We start from the raw sequence: 18,041 nt of genomic DNA, 5'->3' as shown, positions 1-18,041 counted from the left end.
AATGACATATATCATACATTAGATAACAGGATTCTGCCAGTGACGGATGGACTCTTCGACTTGGGTAAGCTTTGCACAGACACCCTACCTTAAGCAACTTGGACGCTGAAAAAGATAAGGGGGGGAGGATGCTGGCTAGCCTTAGGCAGTATTATGGTGATATATGGCATCATATTTTTGTTCAAACCCCCGCTTGGCCAATTTTATCTGGAAATATTGATAAAATGGGTGGGAGTGGTGTTCGGAAAAAAAAAAAAAATTCCTACCCAGCAGAACATTTTACCTGGAGGGTTTGTGTATGCGCAACCAGTGAACTACATAATGGATCTAAATCTGAAACACCTGCCCATAATTTTGTGCTACCCTATATTCTGATACTAAATCTGAAACAGCTGTTCTGATATTTCATCCGACCTATCAAATATTGACGGCTATTCACATGCATGCACATCAATTAATATCCATATGGAGAATTATAGCGATCCTCTCAGGAAAGTCTCCAAACTTGATTCTGTTGGCTTTATGCAGAATGTCGTAGGGCCTACTCATCTGTTTGACCACACTCTAGATTTGGTTTTTATTATGGTATTTCTATGGAATTTTGAAAATTCTTCCACTAAACTCTGCTATTTTGGACTATGCATTGATGGCATTTGAGATTCAGACAAATACTACAACATCGTATTGCTAAGTACTACTGTAGTCGTCACATCTTATACCCAGCATTTAGCAAGCACGTCCACTCTGTCCTGTATACATTAATGTTAGTGCCCGGGGGGCAGCCAGTCGACTTTGGACCCCCAGAGGTTTTTTCCTCCTTACTTGGGAGTTTTTGGTTCCTCTCTTGTCTTCTCTCTTCTGCACACTGTGCACCTCAGCATGCGTTGTCCCCGCTCTGTGATTTTACGTGTCCTACCACAGTTGACCATGGAACAGTTAGTAGCGAGGAAATTTCACCAATGGAGTTATTGCACAGGTAGCATCCTATCACGGTACCACGCTTGAATTCACTGAGCTCCTATGAGTGACCCATTCTTTCGCAAATGTTTGTAGAAGCAGTCTGCATGCCTAGGTATTTCATTTTATACACCTGTACCTATGGAAGTGATTGGAACACCTGAATTCAATTATTTGGAGGGGTGTCCCATTACATTTGGCAATATAGTGTACATCCTTATAAGAAACACTGCCTGTAGCATTATAATACTGTTGCAGCTGGAGGACTAGGGCTATTCAGTGATTATTATAGGGCAGTCCTCCCACCCTTTTCAGCCAATCTCTGGGGATTTAAGAGACAGCAGGAATGTGGGGTAGTGGGCAAAAGGAGAATTGGCAGGCTCCACACAACCCTATATATACTGGAGAACATTAATTGTCTTTCTCTTTTGATTTTTATTGTATTGGGTTCCTGTTTGAGTTTGGCGTGGGCTCCAGCTGTACAGGGTCCATTAAAGTTCTCATTTTTTTGGTGATATGCCTGTTGCATGTTCTTTACAATACACATAATTATTAAGGTATGTAAAATACTGTCCATATACAGAAACTGACTCATTATACCAAAGTACTTTTTATTTGTTTTAATATTAAAGTTTCAATAGTTTTATGCATAAACAAACGCTGATCACGTTTGGCAGTCGAATGGTGTACATAAAGTGTGTTTTTCACCAAGTTAGCTAACTGGTTAAAAAATCAATTATGTTTTTAGTTCAAGATCTAGCCACTAAACTTAGATCGATTGAGACAGATAACTGACAAAGAAGTGAGATATATGAACAGTGCTGAGATGTTATGCAGACGGAAACTGCTTTGATTCAGATCGGTCTGTTTTGGTTGCAGCACTGAACTCGCAGGCAACAGGTGATATACGCTTGCTGATGTTCTGACGAGTTGGGCTACCTATCGAGACGTACTATCGAGCCTTTTTTGCGCATGTGCAGTTCCACCGTTTGGGGTTAGGGTTAGGGCAAGGGTTTTATGGGGGGTTAGGGTTAGGGCTATCGATTAGCACTACGGTAGCCTAACTCGACAGAGCACCGGCTTGTTATAATAATCGTGTCAAGCAGTGCACTTGTTAATGGGCATTCATTGCCTCATCTTAGCCGCACGTATGCTCAGTAGACTCATTAACAGCACAAACGATTGTAATGTGCTATTTGCCTTACACGCACGTCGCTTTGGACAAAGCGCCTGCTAAATAAAAGTAAATGTAAATGTAGTGCTATATCGCAATTCTTACAATACCTCTGAAATGTGCATTTTCGGTCACTAGCCGATTGATTGGTGCATCTCTAATAATGATACTGCTTCTGCAAAGAACTGACAGAACACCGGAATGGCAGATTTCCGTGGCACTGCGCATCAATTCGCAAATGTCAGGGAACTGCTGTCAATTTGCGGGAGACTGCCGGAACCTCCGGAGAGGTACAGATACACTTTCCTGTGTTCCTTTAGCTCACAAACGTATAGTCCGCATACTAATGATGTCATTACCTGGAGACTATAGTAGTTTATAATCTAAACTCATGAGGATGGTGCTGCGACAAAACGACTTTTGCGTCTATCAAACGGCAATTATGCCAACCGAAGGTCTTGTGTCAGGCAGAACAATAACTAGTCGTGATCACAGTTAACAAGTTTTAATAAAGACGGCGCATAACAGTGACAGACATCTGTCGTAATCTCTACCCCGTATGCCCAGCAACGCTACATTCTAGAACGCAGCAGGTCTGTTACGTAATCATACTTCAATATATATAGGCCGGGTAGAAAGTTTTCATCACTTGGCAAACAGACGCCTTGGAAGACAGTACCTCTTTAAAATGAAAATGAGCTTCATTAAATACATTAAGCAAAGGACACAGTTCCAATACAGTGTCTTGCACGAGGACGGTTCAGACACTAAAAGTGGAACTAAAATGAAAATTAGCTCCCTAAAAAGCTTTATAAAGCTTATCAAGGAACGAACACAGTTCCACAACAGTGTCTTGACTGAGGACGGCATAGACACTAAAAATGGAAATAAATGGAGAATGGGCTTCCTAAAGAACTTTAGGAAGTATATGAAGCAAAGAAAGCAGTTCCAGTATAGTGTCTTGTCTGAGGACGACATAGACATGGAACATGATGACGTGACTGGGGCTGCAGAAGAGATGGTAAGAAAACAACCTAAACAGTCCTTATAATGTAATGTCACATCTGTAGTCAGAGTACATCTAATTTTTAATATTAGAATCCCCTGCTACTTTATGTTTCTGCATAGTGCCATAATCTAACCTGTGTCTATGTCAGTCTCGACTTGAGAACTGAAATATCAATGCTTCTGTTAGTGTAGCATGAAGCACTTATGTTAATCTTGTTTAATAATCATGAATTTTAATACTTAGACACATAGATCTGACTTTGAAAATTATTTTGCTAATGTAGGACACAACAAATGACCTTCTTGAGATGGAGGTAGAGAGACAGAGGGTTCAGAAAGAAGAGAAGAGACCTCAGATGGAAAAGAAAAGCCCCAGCAAGACAAAGCAGGCAAAGGCGGTACCACTTACTGTAGGTACAATGGAGGATACAATGGGGATGGGACAGATCAATGGAGGTTTTACTGAGGACTAAAATACAGGGAAACAGAAACAAAAAGGACTTGGGGGGTCACAACGAATGTTTCACTACTGACATGTAGTGGAAGAAACCTGTAGAAATGAAAATGAGAGAAGGCAGGATGGCGACATCTGCAGCAGTAAAAGTGGAATCCTCAAAAGACAAAGACGAACTGTATATATGAAAAGAAAGTATGTCTTTATTAAATAAATGTAATTTTCATATTAAATGTCAATGTCACTGCTTATTGTCAACCAGGCTTTTTAAATATTTATCCATCTATCTTCCATAATCACATATCCAGTATATCATTCCTTGTATGATATTACAGGGGTGGGAAAAATAACGGAAATAACATGTGAGAAACAGCCTTAATTTTGAAGTATTAGCTATATTGGTCAATTGGGTTCCAGTCTCAGGTTAACCAAGTTCTATCGACACCTATCTCTGGTGGATCAAGCCAGTTTAGAGGGCAGGGTATGTGTGACTCATGGGGTTTGGACACTGTGCCTGTTACCAGAAGGTTGTTGGGTCTACTAAGTATCTGCTAAAGAAGTATTAGTAACTACATTACAATCACCGATGCAGCTACAGTGGTGGACAGTGCCGGAGTGGAGCCAATTTTTCTACAATTCTTATTATTCAGTAGTTTTATTTGCTTTTTTTCAAACACTAGTCAAATGAATAAATAAAATAATAATATCAAAATTAATCTTGCAGTTCTTCACGTGAGGCATGTTGCACTACTATACAAATTTTTAACTGTAAAGGGCTTAAAAAACAATAACAAAATATCTATAACAGTAACAGCCGCCTGAGTAGTGTACTGGTCTCAGCAACTTTCTTTATTACTGTCTCATTATCTATCAACATAAGGATTTCCTTCTCTCTGCACATTAGCATGAAGGCCTCCAAGTGCTCCTGAATCAATGAGCTTCCTAACCTGTTCTTAACAAATTTAAGGGTAGAGAAGCTTTTCTCACAGGCAACCTGAGTGATTGAAAGTGTCAAAATATCTTTTCATATACACAATATGTTTGTGCCTGAAATATGCTGTACAAAAACATATGATTTATTAGTCTTTTAATTTCACTAATACACATCTGTGTAGTTTACATCTGAATCTAAAATGTAAATCTCATCAACTTCTGAATATCTGAATTTCATATGGAGTCCATCTATCACTTGTGTGTGTATATGAGTGCATTAAGTAACTTTAATTCATATATAATACCTGACCCCTCAGCCGCCCCGGCATCCTCACTGCTAATCAGTAGTCCCTCATTTTTGGGAGAATACTAACTGACAGGGGACTGCTGGTCAGAAACTACAAAATGCTTAAATGGTAATTTTACTGCATCCTTAGATTGTGCTTTAGTTTTTTATATGTATATTTTTTCTTAAAATTACATTTGCGAACACATTGATTTACAGCTGGGCGATATGGCAAAAAAAATATCACGATAATTTTTCCTGTATTGACCGATATCGATAATTATCAATATTGTAGTTTCACAATGCTGTTCCATGTAATAATCAAAATAATAATAAAAATAACCCTATTCTGACAAATAGAATGAATACATTGAAATAAACAATATTAGTAAACAAATATTTATTTTCCAACAAATGTTACTGTTTACATACATAATTCCCTTAAAATGATAAAAGGTTGTTGATTTTCAAGTATTCAAAGAAACATAGCTTAAATGAACAAAACCATATAATAATGTAACAATGTGCAAAACAGTATAATATTACAAATATGTTAAAGGGCAAACATAAAATAAAGCAGGACAGAACTGACTGCAACAAATATCTGCCACTATTCTTGATTCTCTAAACCAAACAAAAGTTGTCCGACTTGGCTGCAGTCAGTTCATACTCCACCCCTGCAGCCGCCGGCAGATCGTGCTCCACTTCACGTCAACTACAGACAGACCTGAGCCCAAGTTGAACGCACCCATTGCTTCTTTAACCTCCTGAGACCCAAGGAAAAAAGTGTCCTTCAATTATAGGTTATTTGTCTTTGGAGGAAATAAGACATCTTACAATTTAGATTTTTTTCAAATTCATTGTTATTTTTAATTCCACAGCATGTCCTCTTTAATGTGCAACAGGAATAAATATGTTTCCTTACATCAGTGAAAAGATAGATGCAAAAACAACAATGGACATAAACGAATGGGTGGGGTCTAGGGTGACCACCTAATCCATGTCAGGAGGGACACTATGAGCTACTTCAGCTTTTACGAACTACTTTAAAGCTGAAAGGGTTCTGTGCTCTGCTAAAATGTTTGGTTAGTTCCTAGATTGAAAGATTCATCCAGCTGTTTCGCATTAACATTACTGACACATATGCATGATTATAGGAGACTGACCAATCAGCATGCGGCAAGAACCCAGTGCTTAAATGAAATCCTGGTCCTTTTAATTGAAATGTATGAAATGGTAGTTTACCAATCCTGTTGTAGCTCATAGTGTCCCTCCTGACATGGATTAGGTGGTCACAGGAGGTTAAGGGAGGATGGGCAAAATTACAATGTTGTCGGTGATTGGCTGTTGTGCTGGCGTTCAGTAAACCTCTGCTCGATAGGCCATAGGCCATTGAGTTGTCTGCATCAGCGCATTCTCTGAAACTGTGCATACTCTGTTGATCGAGTTTTATAGTCTGTGTGTATCATCGTGATCGTCCTCATTTCTTATTGATAAAAAATCTATATCGTTTTATCGCCCAGCACTACATTGATTCGTCATGATAAGCTATAGAAATACGCTAATATTTGAATTGGTTTAATAATTTGCAACAGGTTGACAACATTTACCAAATACATCATTTCCACCCATACTGAATTAGCCAACCCTTTATGTCATCCCGAATGTGAATTGGTAAACATTTGCACACCTTTTTCACCATGGCCAGCCATACAGTATTATCCATAATCCATTAATGATTCTCCATAATAGGGGGCAGCGTGTGACTCAGTGGGCTAAGCCTGTGTGACTGTAATCAGAAGAACACCGGTTCAAACCCAGCCTCAGCACGTCTGCAGGTCCTTAAGCAAGGCCCTTAACCCCCAGCTCCCTGGGCGCCCCAACATGTGGCTGCCCTTCGCAGACAGCTTACTCTACAAAGAGCAAGTTGAGGGAGGTGTAAAAAGACCATTTCCCCATGGGGATCAATAATTAATCATAAGTAATTCCAACTCCTCCTTTTATTTCTTTTATGGCAGACAGACAGACATGTGGCCTTACATCTACTTCAGTCTTATTCATTCTGCTATTGGCGATCTTGTGGTTATTAAGCAACCAAGCAAGAGATCCATCGTCTGCAGTATCAACACTGAAATGAGAAAAGCAGATGGGGAGAATATAGGTGACTGTAGTGACTGTCCTTCCATGCCATCCATATGTACAAGGAGTAAGACCAGAGTACAGATGTACAAAACTGATGTATCTTGCTCTTATCAAAACAAAGTACCTTTGTTTAAACGTGAAGGTAACCGTTTACAGCATAACAATACTGAAAAATGAATTTGTCTATGTATTGCCTGAGAACTGCTACAATGTTAAAATGGTAAATCCCAACCAAACACAGCAAGAACTGACAGATTATTTAAGAACTGAAAGAAGGAGAAAATTGAAGACATTCGTCGTGTGATCAATAATATATATATTTTGTTTGCCACAGTCTCCTTACTAATTCAAATCTAAGCTTAAATCCTGTACTTTGACATTTTGGATTGAATGTAATGACAGCAAACGTAACAGCTGCCTCAATGCAGGTGACAGCAGCACAGAGGGTACAAGAGGTCAATGGCCAATTACTGCATATAGGGATCAAATCTGCAACCAGCCAATTACTACATACATACAGTACCTTTATATTACGGTCAAGCGGACAGAGTAGTTTCCATAGAAACAACGTCAACAATCTTTACCGTTTAAAACACAACAAACTCTTCGAGTGACAATGGCGCAGAGGTGAGTACAGTACCATGTCAGCTGAGCTCTCCAAAATGTCTCTTAATTCTTCAACTAATGTTGTGCCATTTTGATTATTTAGCCTTTTATTCTATAATAACATAGTAAATGTCTATAATACGGTAAAAATATTACATATTTTAAAATATTACATATTTTTAACGCTATTTAAAGTGCAGTGGTCTTCGTTACTAAAGTGGTTGCTAATATTTAAATAATGACAATGGCGCAGAGGTGAGTACCATGTTAGCTCTCCAAAATGTCTGATAATTCATCAACTAATGTTGTGCCATTTTGATTATTTAGCCTTTTATTCTATAATAACATAGTAAATGTCTATAATACGGTAAAAAAAATATTACATATTTTTAACGTTATTTAAAGTGCAGTGGTCTTCGTTACTAAAGTGGTTGCTAATATTTAAATAATGACAGACTATTTGGTTAGTAAATTCATCTGAAACATGCTAGTTTAGTAGGGCTTCCCAACCTTTCCATGTCCCCGGATCGATTTCCGTCGTAGAAAAATGTCAGGAATCGGTAAGACGGCGGTATAATTTGCCGGGGTTCCCACCCCGAGCGGCGGGAGATTGGCAGTGTATACGGACATGCGGGGCTAATCGCGTATTTCCGTGCATCAATACGGGTGGATTTCTTTCCAAAACCGCGCGATCTCATAATAAACGGGACGGCTGGCACCTCTACCCTAGGGTGACCAGATAATCCATGTCAGGGAGGACACTTTGAGCTACTTCAGGTTTTACAAACTACTTTCAAATTGAAAGGCTCCTGTGCTCGGCTAATTAGTTCAGCTCTTCTTGTGCTTTGACTGGTTTATTTCCTTGACTGAAAGACTCATCCAGCTGTTTCACATTAACATTAGTGACACATGCATGATTATAGGAGACTGACCAATCAGCACACAGCAAGAACTCAGTGCTCAAGTGAAATCCAGGTCCGTTTAATTGAAATGGTAATTTACAATTCCTGTCCTAGCTCAGAGTGTCCTCCCTGACATGGATTATCTGGTCACCCTACTCTACCCCGACTTGTCCGCCGCCCGGTGGGATACTGACCGCGGACGGTAACGGAACCATGACCGGAAGTTGGGTCCCCCTACTGTACAGGATGTTAAATTGTTTAATCAAATTGAGGCATTGCTTTCGGAGTAGGCTACATGCTTCAGGCTTATCATGACGTCTGTTTACAATATTACACAGAATTAACACTTTCAAATACTCTTAGTTTCATCAGTGTTAACTCAGTTCTCGGTAGTATTCATCTGGGCATCCAATGGGTTGTATGAAGTTACATACGTATTACGTCACGATTTGTGCGTAGCGGCCATTTTACCAGGGAATGTCGGATTCGTCCTTCGCACAGTTGCATAAAGTTCTGTATTTCTTTTCAATGTTAAAGAAAGTTTCATATAAACTAAACGTATAGCGAGTGATCAGGACTATGAAAAGCTGTATTTTGTTCAGGCAAATAGGACCGGCATTTCTTCGTATCATTTGAAGGAAGTAATCTACCACACACTTAACCATAAAGTGTAACTGCAGGCGCAATGAGACACCGTAACGCTTTCTTAAATTATCATAATGCGTGAATTCCCAGCTTTGCCTTTCAGTAGGGTGCCAAACATAAACTCAAAAAATACAAAACGGGACTAGCGACTGCGACGCAGATGATATGCAACGTCAAGTTCACCAGTCGGTTCTCCCTTTGACACAAGTTCAGTGGCTATAAAACTCCCACGTTTAGATCATAGAAATTAACTTAATTAATTTCTGTCGCTTTGCCTTGATTTGTACGATCTGAAGGTATACAGAAGAAACTTAGATTCGGGGTTTTCTTGCTGCTGTTGTCACTCGCACCCCGGTAAAATGGCCACCGCGAGCTCGTTTTCATTTATGCGTACCTTGGACAATGACCTCAAATAAATACGACCCATTGATGTGGAGCACTGTTGTTTCGTATTCTAGTTACAACTTGGTGACATTACTGTTTAATATGCTATTGTACATATGGTGTATTTTCATTTTTTTTACAATCTTGCTCACTGTTTATGTACGTCAACCCTGGAATCATTTATTATAATAATTGTAGCAATTGTATTTTCTGTATGGTTGAAGAAATGTCAGCTCTTTGTTCGCTTTATTATCATTGTAAAACACTGGTGAACTATCTGTCATTTATTCCCCAGAGAGCGAATTCTGAGAGCTGTTCCATGGACCAACATCCACACCTTGCAAGCCTGGATCCTGTGGGACACTGAAGCTGCCACACTGGACCGATGGCAATGCATGGCGGCATATGTAGCCAGAATATGGCTGCAGACTCTACAGGAAGATGGACCTGAGGAAGATGAAGAGACTGATGTTATTTTCCAGGAGGCAGAAGATGCTGATGCTGCCACAGTGGTCAAGATTCAATGTATGGTGGCATCTGAAGACAGATCACAGCTAGTGACCATAGCAGAAGAAGGACCTGAGGACGAGGACGACACTGAAGTAATGAAGACAGATGAAATAAAAGAAGATGCTGATGCTGCCGAGATCTACAGTGAAGAAGAAGTGCCATTCAGAGTGAATGCCGAAGATCGTTCTGGAAATAATACTGAGAAGAGCCGGAAGAAGAAGAAGAAGAAGAAGAAGATCAAATGGAGCTTCTTCTGCTGTCTCCTGCCTTTTGGAAGAAGTCGAAAGAGGTAGTAATTAAAAGGCCAAGTGTTAATTAAGTCTTAGAAATGTTAATGCATACAGTAATCACAATAAGCTTAAAAACTGCACATAAAATATTTAAAATGTACATGTCTACAGTCAGGAAAAAAATTATTTGAACCCATGCTGATTTTGTAAGTTTGCCCACTAAGAAAGAAATTAATCATTTGACTCTCCCTGCCGGCCCCTGGAGGATGGGCTCCCCCTTTGAGTCTGGTCCCTTCCAAGGTTTCTTCCTTCTAGGGAGTTTTTCCTTGCCACTGTCGCCTATGGCTTACTCACTGGGGGCTTTGGGTGGGGATGCAGTAAAGCGCTTGTGATAGTGCACTATACAAAAATTAATTTGTTGTTTGTTGTTGTTGATCAGTCTATAATTTCAATGGTAGGTTTATTACTAAAGCACTTTTTGCAAAGGGATCAAATATTTATTTCATTCATGAAAATGTGAATTAATTGAACGTTTTCTGGATTTTGTTATTGTTCTGTCTTTCACTGTTCAAATAAACCCACCATTGCAATTATAGACTGATCATTTCTTTGTTAGTGGGCAAACTCATCCAAAAGTGTATATAAGAAATGAATGTATGTCTTTATTAAATAAATGTCATTTTCATATTACATAAATGTCAGTGTCACTGCTTATTGTCAACCAGGCTTTTTAAATATTTATCCATCTATCTTCCATAATCACATATCCAGTATATCATTCCTTGTATGATATTACAGGGGTGGGCAAAATAATGGAAATAACATGTGAGAAACAGCCTTAATTTTGAAGTATTAGCTATATTGGTCAATTGGGTTCCAGCCTCAGGTTAACCAAGTTCTATCGACACCTATCTCTGGTGGATCAAGCCAGTTTAGAGGGCAGGGTATGTGTGACTCATGGGGTTTGGACACTGTGCCTGTTACCAGAAGGTTGTTGGGTCTGCTAAGTATCTGCTAAAGAAATATTAGTAACTACATTACAATCACCGATGCAGCTACAGTGGTGGACAGTGCCGGAGTGGAGCCAATTTTCAGCCTGGGAGTTTCATGCCCTTGACCAGCCCACTTTTTTCAGGAAGGTGAAAACTGGATAAATGAGGCAATACTTCAATTCTTATTGTTCAGTAGTTTTATTAGCTTTTTTTCAAACACTAGTCAAATTAATAAATAAAATAATATCAAAATTAATCTCGCAGTTCTTCACGTGAGGCATGTTGCACTACAATACAAAGTTTTAACTGTAAAGGGCTTAAAAAACAATAACAAAATATCTATAACAGTAACAGCCGCCTGAGTAGTGTACTGGTCTCAGCAACTTTCTTTATTACTGTCTCATTATCCGTTTGAGCCTGAAATATGCTGTACAAAAACATTGAACTTGTTAGTCTTTTAATTTCACTAATACACCTCTGTGTAGTTTACCTCTGAATCTAAAATCAGGGTTCCCCCAATTCTGGCAGATTAAATTTCCATGACTTTTCTAAAACTTCTCCAGTACCATAAGAAAATGTTCCAAAACCCACAAGTTTGTAAAACTAAAGTAGATAGAACAGTATTTGTATAAGGAAAAATAACAAAATAAAATCTAAAATCTAGTACCTGAAATCTTGGGTCTGCTAATGATGCATTAATTCTCAAATGCACAAAGAAATAAGAACGAATTACCAAATAAACACAGACGATGGACAACTTTCACCAATGTGCAAACAGCGTTCAATTATTGAGAAAATTAATCCCAATATTAAAATATTTATATGTACCTTATGATTGTAGAGGCAAACAGAGTCAAAAACAGGAAATTGTGATCAATAACATTCAAATACGTGCAAATAAATAAATAAATAAAACAATAAAAACTGGAATAGCGAGCAAAAAAGCAGCGATCTCAAATATGCGAAATCTGTGCAGTATAAGTGCCAGAAACTGATGTTTACCAAGATAATTAACTATTGACTTCTGCTCGTATATTTCCAAAATGAACAAAGTCTAACAAAAATGAACAAGGCTAATTTCCAAATTTTTCCCTCTGTATCCAAGAATTCCAAAACTTATCCAGAGCCTGGAAATTTTTTTTTTAAATTTCAAAACTTCCATGGACCAACATCCACACGTTCCAAGCCTGGATCCAGTGGGACACTGATGCTGCCACAGTTGACCGATGGCAATGCATGGCGGCATATCTAGCCAGAATATGGCTGCAGGCTTTACAGGAAGATGGACCTGAGGAAGATGAAGACACTGACGTGATATTCCAGGAGGCAGAAGATGCTGATGCTGCCACAGTGGTCAAGATTCAATGTATGGTGGCATCTGAAGACAGATCACAGCTAGTGACCATAGCAGAAGAAGGACCTGAGGACGAGGACGACACTGAAGTAATGAAGACAGATAAAATAAAAGAAGATGCTGATGCTGTCGAGAAGATCTACAGTGAAGAAGTGCCATTCAGTGTGAATGCCGAAGATATTTCTGGAGATAATACTGAGAAGAGCCGGAAGAAGAAGAAGAAGAAGAAGAAGAAGAAGATCAAATGGAGCTTCTTCTGCTGTCTCCTGCCTTTTGGAAGAAGTCGAAAGAGGTAGTAATTAAAAGGCCAAGTGTTAATTAAGTCTTAGAAATGTTAATGTATACAGTAATCACAATAAGCTTAAAAACTGCACATAAAATATTTAAAATGTACATGTCTACAGTCAGGAAAAAAATTATTTGAACCCATGCTGATTTTGTAAGTTTGCCCACTAAGAAAGAAATTAATCATTTGACTCTCCCTGCCGGCCCCTGGAGGATGGGCTCCCCCTTTGAGTCTGGTCCCTTCCAAGGTTTCTTCCTTCTAGGGAGTTTTTCCTTGCCACTGTCGCCTATGGCTTACTCACTGGGGGCTTTGGGTGGGGATGCAGTAAAGCGCTTGTGATAGTGCACTATACAAAAATTAATTTGTTGTTTGTTGTTGTTGATCAGTCTATAATTTCAATGGTAGGTTTATTACTAAAGCACGTTTTGCAAAGGGATCAAATATTTATTTCATTCATGAAAATGTGAATTAATTGAACGTTTTCTGGATTTTGTTATTGTTCTGTCTTTCACTGTTCAAATAAACCCACCATTGCAATTATAGACTGATCATTTCTTTGTTAGTGGGCAAACTCATCCAAAAGTGTATATAAGAAATGAATGTATGTCTTTATTAAATAAATGTCATTTTCATATTACATAAATGTCAGTGTCACTGCTTATTCTCAACCAGGCTTTTTAAATATTTATCCATCTATCTTCCATAATCACATATCCAGTATATCATTCCTTGTATGATATTACAGGGGTGGGCAAAATAATGGAAATAACATGTGAGAAACAGCCTTAATTTTGAAGTATTAGCTATATTGGTCAATTGGGTTCCAGCCTCAGGTTAACCAAGTTCTATAGACACCTATCTCTGGTGGATCAAGCCAGTTTAGAGGGCAGGGTATGTGTGACTCATGGGGTTTGGACACTGTGCCTGTTACCAGAAGGTTGTTGGGTCTGCTAAGTATCTGCTAAAGAAATATTAGTAACTACATTACAATCACCGATGCAGCTACAGTGGTGGAGAGTGCCGGAGTGGAGCCAATTTTCAGCCTGGGAGTTTCATGCCCTTGACCAGCCCACTTTTTTCAGGAAGGTGAAAACTGGATAAATGAGGCAATACTTCAATTCTTATTGTTCAGTAGTTTTATTTGCTTTTTTTCAAACACTAGTCAAATTAATAAATAAAATAATATCAAAATTAATCTCGCAGTTCTTCACGTGAGGCATGTTGCACTACAATACAAAGTTTTAACTGTAAAGGGCTTAAAAAACAATAACAAAATATCTATAACAGTAACAGCCGCCTGAGTAGTGTACTGGTCTCAGCAACTTTCTTTATTACTGTCTCATTATCCGTTTGAGCCTGAAATATGCTGTACAAAAACATTGAACTTGTTAGTCTTTTAATTTCACTAATACACCTCTGTGTAGTTTACCTCTGAATCTAAAATCTAAAATCAGGGTTCCCCCAATTCTGGCAGATTAAATTTCCATGACTTTTCTAAAACTTCTCCAGTACCATAAGAAAATGTTCCAAAACCCACAAGTTTGTAAAACTAAAGTAGATAGAACAGTATTTGTATAAGGAAAAATAACAAAATAAAATCTAAAATCTAGTACCTGAAATCTTGGGTCTGCTAATGATGCATTAATTCTCAAATGCACAAAGAAATAAGAACGAATTACCAAATAAACACAGACGATGGACAACTTTCACCAATGTGCAAACAGCGTTCAATTATTGAGAAAATTAATCCCAATATTAAAATATTTATATGTACCTTATGATTGTAGAGGCAAACAGAGTCAAAAACAGGAAATTGTGATCAATAACATTCAAATACGTGCAAATAAATAAATAAATAAAACAATAAAAACTGGAATAGCGAGCAAAAAAGCAGCGATCTCAAATATGCGAAATCTGTGCAGTATAAGTGCCAGAAACTGATGTTTACCAAGATAATTAACTATTGACTTCTGCTCGTATATTTCCAAAATGAACAAAGTCTAACAAAAATGAACAAGGCTAATTTCCAAATTTTTCCCTCTGTATCCAAGAATTCCAAAACTTATCCAGAGCCTGGAAATTTTTTTTTTAAATTTCAAAACTTCCATGGACCAACATCCACACGTTCCAAGCCTGGATCCAGTGGGACACTGATGCTGCCACAGTTGACCGATGGCAATGCATGGCGGCATATCTAGCCAGAATATGGCTGCAGGCTTTACAGGAAGATGGACCTGAGGAAGATGAAGACACTGACGTGATATTCCAGGAGGCAGAAGATGCTGATGCTGCCACAGTGGTCAGGATTCAATGTATGGTGGCATCTGAAGACAGATCACAGCTAGTGACTATAGCAGAAGAAGGACCTGAGGAAGAGGACGACACTGAAGTGATGAAGACAGATAAAATAAAAGAAGATGCTGATGCTGTCGAGAAGATCTACAGTGAAGAAGAAGTGCCATTCAGTGTGAATGCCGAAGATCTTTCTGGAGATAATACTGAGAAGAGCCGGAAGAAGAAGATGATGATAAAATGGAGCTTCTTCTGCTGTCTCCTGCCTTTTGGAAGAAGTCGAAAGAGGGACTAATTAAAAGGCCGAGTGTTAATTAAGTCTTAGAAATGTTAATGCATACAGTAATCACAATAAGCTTAAAAACTGCACATAAAATATTTAAAATGTACATGTCTACAGTCAGGAAAAAAACTATTTGAACCCATGCTGATTTTGTAAGTTTGCCCACTAAGAAAGAAATTAATCATTTGACTCTCCCTGCCGGCCCCTGGAGGATGGGCTCCCCCTTTGAGTCTGGTCCCTCCCAAGGTTTCTTCCTTCTAGGGAGTTTTTCCTTGCCACTGTCGCCTATGGCTTACTCACTGGGGGCTTTGGGTGGGGATGCTTTTCCAGGTTTTCCATGACCGTGGGTACCCTGTGAAATGTAAATCTCATCAACTTCTGAATACCTGAATTTCATATTGAATCCATCTATCACTTGTGTGTGAATATGAGTGTAACATCAATTCATATATAATACCTGACCCCTCAGCCGCCCCGGCATCCTCACTGCTAATCAGTAGTCCCTCATTTTTGGGAGAATACTAACTGACAGGGGACTGCTGGTCAGAAACTACAAAATGGTTAAATGGTCATTTTACTGCATCCTTAGATTGTGCTTTAGTTTTTTATATGTATATTTTTTCTTAAAATTACATTTGCGAACGCATTGATTCGTCATGATAAGCTATAGAAATACGCTAATATTTGAATTGGTTTAATAATTTGCAACAGGTTGACAACATTTACCAAATACATCATTTCCACCCATACTGAATTAGCCAACCCTTTATGTCATCCCGAATGTGAATTGGTAAACATTTGCACACCTTTTTCACCATGGCCAGCCATATTATCCATAATCCATTAATGATTCTCCATAATAGGGGGCAGCGTGTGACTCAGTGGGCTAAGCCTGTGTGACTGTAATCAGAAGAACACCGGTTCAAACCCAGCCTCAGCACGTCTGCAGGTCCTTAAGCAAGGCCCTTAACCCCCAGCTCCCTGGGCGCCCCAACATGTGGCTGCCCTTCGCAGACAGCTTACTCTACAAAGAGCAAGTTGAGGGAGGTGTAAAAAGACCATTTCCCCATGGGGATCAATAATTAATCATAAGTAATTCCAACTCCTCCTTTTATTTCTTTTATGGCAGACAGACAGACATGTGGCCTTACATCTACTTCAGTCTTATTCATTCTGCTATTGGCGATCTTGTGGTTATTAAGCAACCAAGCAAGAGATCCATCGTCTGCAGTATCAACACTGAAATGAGAAAAGCAGATGGGGAGAATATAGGTGACTGTAGTGACTGTCCTTCCATGCCATCCATATGTACAAGGAGTAAGACCAGAGTACAGATGTACAAAACTGATGTATCTTGCTCTTATCAAAACAAAGTACCTTTGTTTAAACGTGAAGGTAACCGTTTACAGCATAACAATACTGAAAAATGAATTTGTCTATGTATTGCCTGAGAACTGCTACAATGTTAAAATGGTAAATCCCAACCAAACACAGCAAGAACTGACAGATTATTTAAGAACTGAAAGAAGGAGAAAATTGAAGACATTCTTCGTGTGATCAATAATATATATATTTTGTTTGCCACAGTCTCCTTACTAATTCAAATCTAAGCTTAAATCCTGTACTTTGACATTTTGGATTGAATGTAATGACAGCAAACGTAACAGCTGCCTCAATGCAGGTGACAGCAGCACAGACGGTCCAAGAGGTCAATGGCCAATTACTGCATATACTGTAGGGATCAAATCTGCAACCAGCCAAATACTACATACATACAGTACCTTTATATTACGGTCAAGCGGACAGAGTAGTTTCCATAGAAACAACGTCAACAATCTTTACCGTTTAAAACACAACAAACTCTTCGAGTGACAATGGCGCAGAGGTGAGTACAGTACCATGTCAGCTGAGCTCTCCAAAATGTCTCTTAATTCTTCAACTAATGTTGTGCCATTTTGATTATTTAGCCTTTTATTCTATTATAACATAGTAAATGTCTATAATACGGTAAAAATATTACATATTTTTAACGCTATTTAAAGTGCAGTGGTCTTCGTTACTAAAGTGGTTGCTAATATTTAAATAATGACAATGGCGCAGAGGTGAGTACCATGTTAGCTCTCCAAAATGTCTGATAATTCATCAACTAATGTTGTGCCATTTTGATTATTTAGCCTTTTATTCTATAATAATAGTAAATGTCTATAATACGGTAAAAATATTACATATTTTTAACGTTATTTAAAGTGCAGTGGTCTTCGTTACTAAAGTGGTTGCTAATATTTAAATAATGACAGACTATTTGGTTAGTAAATTCATGTGAAACATGCTAGTTTAGTAGGGCTTCCCAACCTTTCGATGTCCCCGGATCGATTTCCGTCGTAGAAAAATGTCAGGGTTTGTTAAGACGGCGGTATAATTTGCCGGGGTTCCCACCCCGAGCGGCGGGAGATTGGCAGTGTATACGGACATGCGGGGCTAATCGCGTATTTCCGTGCATCAATACGGGCGGATTTCTTTCCAAAACCGCGCGATCCCATAATAAACGGGACGGCTGGCACCTCTACCCCGACTTGTCCGCCGCCCGGTGGGATACTGACCGC

The 18,041-nt window shown here is 38.8% G+C and overlaps 3 long non-coding RNA genes across 3 annotated transcripts; 1 reads left to right on the top strand and 2 right to left on the bottom strand.

The window, feature by feature from the left end:
- Positions 1-14: 14 nt before the first annotated feature.
- On the bottom strand, positions 15-2,644 carry LOC140587615 (uncharacterized). The gene is made up of 3 exons (XR_011989263.1): positions 2,491-2,644; positions 823-912; positions 15-105 (listed from the first exon to the last, which is right to left on the bottom strand). It is a non-coding gene; the product is annotated as an uncharacterized lncRNA (long non-coding RNA).
- On the top strand, positions 1,980-3,826 carry LOC140587613 (uncharacterized). The gene is made up of 2 exons (XR_011989261.1): positions 1,980-3,152; positions 3,424-3,826. It is a non-coding gene; the product is annotated as an uncharacterized lncRNA (long non-coding RNA).
- Positions 3,827-13,981: 10,155 nt separating this feature from the next.
- LOC140587614 (uncharacterized) lies at positions 13,982-17,165 on the bottom strand. Its single transcript, XR_011989262.1, has 2 exons — positions 15,739-17,165; positions 13,982-15,421 (listed from the first exon to the last, which is right to left on the bottom strand). It is a non-coding gene; the product is annotated as an uncharacterized lncRNA (long non-coding RNA).
- Positions 17,166-18,041: the final 876 nt, after the last annotated feature.

Source organism: Paramormyrops kingsleyae, chromosome 2, assembly GCF_048594095.1.
Source record: "Paramormyrops kingsleyae isolate MSU_618 chromosome 2, PKINGS_0.4, whole genome shotgun sequence".
In the NCBI taxonomy this organism is placed as follows: Eukaryota; Metazoa; Chordata; class Actinopteri; order Osteoglossiformes; family Mormyridae; genus Paramormyrops; species Paramormyrops kingsleyae.
The sequence above is the reverse complement of the archived record's forward strand: the minus strand, read 5'-3'. Positions and strand labels throughout refer to the sequence as shown.